The sequence below is a fragment of the Perna viridis genome, chromosome 9 (assembly GCF_037379345.1).
Source record: "Perna viridis isolate PV_CMFRI_1.1 ecotype Kerala chromosome 9, ASM3737934v1, whole genome shotgun sequence".
Taxonomy (NCBI): Eukaryota; Metazoa; Mollusca; class Bivalvia; order Mytilida; family Mytilidae; genus Perna; species Perna viridis.
The window spans coordinates 22,525,090-22,530,391 of NC_142453.1; the positions used below are offsets into that span (position 1 = coordinate 22,525,090).

At 31.8% G+C, this 5,302-nt stretch overlaps 1 long non-coding RNA gene across 1 annotated transcript; it reads left to right on the top strand.

The window, feature by feature from the left end:
- Positions 1–1,318: 1,318 nt before the first annotated feature.
- LOC148607357 (uncharacterized) lies at positions 1,319–4,908 on the top strand. Its single transcript, XR_015915536.1, has 3 exons — positions 1,319–1,863; positions 2,393–2,509; positions 4,836–4,908. It is a non-coding gene; the product is annotated as an uncharacterized LOC148607357 (long non-coding RNA).
- Positions 4,909–5,302: the final 394 nt, after the last annotated feature.

A 5,302-nucleotide genomic window follows, 5' to 3' on the forward strand; every position in this document is an offset into this window, starting at 1 on the left:
ATTAGTAGAAATTATATAATTTTGAAAAATAAATATGTTCCATCAATTGGTCATTCCTTGCTTTAATTTTCTTTGAGTGTATGGGGTGAGGTAGAACTGTTGTTATTGCCAGAAGAAGAACACAAATGTAAAGTTAGATGATAAATTTTGTTACACACATCGTTGACAAAAGTCTTAAATGGACTCAGTGATAATTTCCTGGCTTTCTATTCTAAAGTCTTTGTTTAGAGTAATCAGAGGAACAAAAATTAGAGGGTAATCAAAGAATATAAAATAACCAAAATAACTCATACAAATGAGCAACAATGACTTTTCTGACTTTAAAAATGAGAAAAACTGTTAACAGGACAAACTAACTCTGCTATTTTAAATTCAATGTTTATTTTTTGTTTTGCCTTGTCGTTCAAATCCTGTATCTTTTTATAACGTGACTGGTGCCTTATTTGAATTCATTTCTAAGAACAATATAGCGTATAAGTCACGATGTGTTCATTTCTTTTAGTAAATGGTTTTTGAACTTTTCCCTATATTTTACACGAAACTAGTTAAGACAATTATAAATTTCCTTGTCGTTTAATAGTACAAATATCACATAATAATTAGGAATTTAATCATGCTTGTTCTACCGTGTCAGTAAACTTGTGTCCGCTTGTTGTTATTAACAATTTGTCCTGCAACGTTTCCCTATAATTTACATGAAACCATTAATTTAAAAGATGAGTAGAAAGGTGCTCGTTGTTGAAAAGTACACTACTACGTGTGAAAATATACGAATTTAATTATTTGAAACTTTTCAAGAGTTAGAAAGATTTTAGCTGTAAAGGAGAGTGATGAATACGTTCTTCGCAATTGTTGCCGCCATACTTTCAGTTAGGGTAAGTAACTCTATACTGACAATTTTGTTGTATAAAAGCAAATTCTCTCAAAAGTATCAGGATTCAAAAGAAACAATAAAACTCTCATGTTACAAATATCGTCAAATAGGTGATTGATTCAAGGCGTTGCAAATGTATTAAAACAACATGGTGTAACTTATCTCCTGCAGTTAACCTGATGTTGAATGTTGTATTATATTATGTTTCGAGAACATTTTGATATAATCATTTTGTATATTCAATAGGTCGAAGTAACTCCAACGCCACCTAAAGAAGTTAATTGCCCTTCTACACATTCAGATACGTATACGAAATGTGACTGTCATCCTTGGCCTCTGCAATGTAAAACGGATTATAATTGCAAAGGGAGTACGTCATCATTGTTTTTCCTTGAGATTCAGTTATATATATGAATAATACTTTATCTTTAAATATGAGTTCTTGGTAAAATACTTCATTGCTAGTCAATTTTCAAAGTTATATAAATTCTTGTCTTCTTTTTTGTACGAATTATCCACTTCAAAAGTTGAAACCAATCCTATAGATGCAATTAAATAATATGGTTGTTTCTCAACTTTTCAATTAGTTTCTTTAATAATTTCCATAAATGTGATTTCCAATGGAAATATTTGTAGTGCAGGTGAAAAAATATAATCTGATGTAAGTGACGTGTAAATGGGTAGTTTGTACTTTGGAGTTGATAGTAAATATCATTTGAAATATGGGTATTAAATGTGTGTGGTTTTATCAATTTTTTGTTGATAATAATTTGAATTATTTGAAAATTATTACTACTAAAGCTGATTGTTTATAGGAAAATTCAGTTTTAATTGTGCTTTTATGCATTGGCTATTTGATCAAATGCGTATGAACAAACATTTTTTCTTATGATTCACTGATTTCTTCTGTCTACATATAATTATCATCTAAGCTGAGAAATGCTGCGCAATGCCATGCGACTGCTTGAAAAGGTGTCTTCCTCCTGGAGGTAAGTCTAAATTAAACATTAAACAAAAATAAATATATATGGTAGATGCATGGTTATATTTGAATTAGTCAGCTCTTAGATTAAAAGAAACTCATTTGATGTAGGTTATGATTAATAAAAATAACAAAACAACAACAACAAAAAAAAACAAAACAAAACAAAAAAAAAAAACATAAAAAAACAAAAAAAAACCAAAACAACACAACAAAAAAAAAAAACACAACAAAACAGAAAACAAAACAAAATAAAACAAAACAAGCACCACAGTTTTGGTTTTGACTACTTCTTGTATACAATTACTGTTTGTATCAAGAACAATATATTTGATTATAATAATACTGATAAAAAAAACCTGGAAACACGTTTACAGCATATCAAAATTTGCAATATATATGACTGTATCTTTTTTTGCCTTTACTGATAAGTCAGCAACCGGTCATCTATCAGTTAAAAGAAATGATCAATTGAAAGAAAATTTTGAATACTTTGTAATGCACTCTGAAACAGTACATTTTTGTGTATTTTTCAGACTGTTACTTCAATGGTAAATCGTATCGCATAGGGGAAAGCGGTCCAGCTGCAGATGGATGCAATACGTGTTCGTGTAATCCTGACAAGACACTAACGTGTACTTATGTTGGATGTAGTGAGTTCTATTTTAGTTTAAGTGTTTTGTCACAAGTATACTAGAGTAAAGATTCTAGCTCTTTTTTTACATTATTAATATGATGATCCAGTTTTGAGAAATTTTCTAGGGTAAATGGTAAGGAATCCAATAAGCTGTTGTACGTCTGAATTCACCTCAGTCACATCACTTATATGTCGAAAATATTCTGAACCAATGCATGCAGATACAAATTTGACGCTTAAACCAATTAAGTAAATCTTGTCTCTGTGCGTGTAAATTTTAATTTTCGATAAAATCTGTTTTGTGTATTAAATGGATAACTATTTTGACGAACTAGTATATATTATTTTCCTCATTTCAATTATTATTCATTTAAATTATACTAGTATATAGAGACACTACAGAAAAGTCTAAATGCTGGTAATGTCTGGACATAAGTTTTTGACTCTAATAAACACAAACTCGAGAGTGTCCTGGGGTTTTGTTCCTCTGGACCCCACGAAGGCATTGCCCTGAACACACTGGGGAAGGCTTCAACGGCCCCAGACGGATAAATACTTTTATGAAGTGCTGGCCTCTTAAGGAATAGGCAAATTTAGACAATGTGGGAACATACTCCATTGTCTATTGAAGAAGGCTTGACATGTCGTCTATCTCAGAAATGTCAAAGAATTAATTACAAACGACTTCAAAGGTACAATATGAAGAAAAGGGAAAGTTACCTCCCGTTGATAACGACATTACACTGCATTTCGTAAAATGTATAATTTGAATTGCTGACACTTTAAAAAGAAATTAATGCAATTTCTGCATTAAAGACTTAAAATAACATTTTGAATGAGATTTTATGAAAAGGCTTGTGGGATTTCTCACCATGATTCACCAAATGTCTGATTCCTACAGAGAATAAAACTTAAATACACAAATCGTAATAATGCATTGGATGGTGTCTTTTTTTTTTTTATTACAAATACATACATGCAAAACATATAATACATATATATGAGTTTAAATTCAAAACCTAAATTACGTATTTTACATTTATTAATACTGAATTTTAATAATACATTAGATCGAACACGCATTTTGTTACTGAACATCTGCTTAGGACATTTTTTTTGTAATATTTAAAGATAGGAGAAAGCATGTATTTTTTTCAAATGAGAAAATAAATGCACAGGTCCCTATTCCTCAATAGATTTTAGCCAGTCCCTTGAAATGCGTTTACTTTTGTAGAAAACAAACTCTTGAAAAATTACGTAAAACATGCATAGTTTCCGCCCAAAACTTCAATGTGAAAGCTCTTTTCTGGTTTATGGTTTAAATTTTTTTTTTTTAAATGTACTTTTGTTGCATGGTTTCTTTCTTTTCTTTTTTTAGCTCACCTTGCCGGAGGCCATGCAATCTATTGCCATCACTGGGTTTCCGTCGTCGTCATCGTCGGTAATGATTTTTCAAAATTCTACTTCTCTGAGACTATTTTACCACTTAAACTTGGTATGAATGTTTCTAGGAGTATCTTGCATAGAAATGATATGGGGATTTTTGATCCATCGGAAAACATAGCCGCTGCTACTAAAATAGAACATAGGTTTAGACAGTAGTTTTCCGCATTTATCTCCAAAAGCGTAAGGTTAAGTTGATGTCCGACCTGTAAAAAGTGTTCAGCATGAGGAGTTCTATATGCAGTCAAATTTTCGCTTTAATCTCTTAAGCCATGTTGGAATTATTGCCCTTTTTCAACGTTTTTTGCTATTTGTAATGTTATTTCTCTCAAACATCTCCTCTGGCACTATTTTACCAATTGAAATTAAACTTTATATGTATGTCAGCATAGAAGTGATGTGGGGATTTCTGATCCGTCGAAAAACATGGCCAACATTACTGAAATAGAACATGGAGGTCGGACAGTAGGTTTTCGCATATATCTCCAAAACCGTTAGGTTTTGCTAAATTCTTTCAACAACTGAAATGCTCCTTATTATCAGGACTTCAAAAGTCTTCAGGAATAAAAGTTGTCAGACGACTCCTTATATGAGTTATCACCCTTGAAAGGGGGAAACATAACAGGTTTTTCAATCAATACCTTGAAAACTATGATAGATAGAAAGAAACTTTCAATTGCTGAAATAATCCTTATGATAAGTTCTACCAAAGTTTTCTTGAATGAAATTGTTGGACAACTTCTTGTTAAATTTATTGCCCTTGAAAGACAAAATTCAACCAGTTGAGCGATTCACGCTCCTGGGACCCTCTTGTTTGAGTTAGTAAATTCGATTCTGTATTTGCATGAGTGCAATAATTGGAATGTTATATTATAGTAATAAACTGTAATCAATTTCAGATTAGAACAAGGAACAAAGGTATGATGAAGCAAACTTAACAAAAGAAGATAAAATATTAATAAAGTATAATTGGTTCAAGTATTAGTGTTTTTATACAAGTCATTTCTTTGTATCTCTTTCAAAGAGTAATCAAGGGAACCAAGGTAATAGCGCTAATCAAAGAGTGTAATCCAGGGACAAAGACCAGACTTGGAAAACAGACATTCAAAGAACATAAAGTAACTAAAATCATACATACAAAGTAACGAAAGTAAATGAGCAACTCAGATTCCACTAAAAACTGAGAGCATGGACCAGGTGCACCGGTAGGGTAAGCGTCCTCTGCCTTTCTAGAAACACCCGCCGAGGTGCTCATGAAACGTCAAGTCCGGGGTAGACAAACGAGGAAAGAAACTTTGACCCGTTGAATACATCAGTTTTCATGGTGCTGATGGATACACCATAACGATCCACGAGTTCATGATGA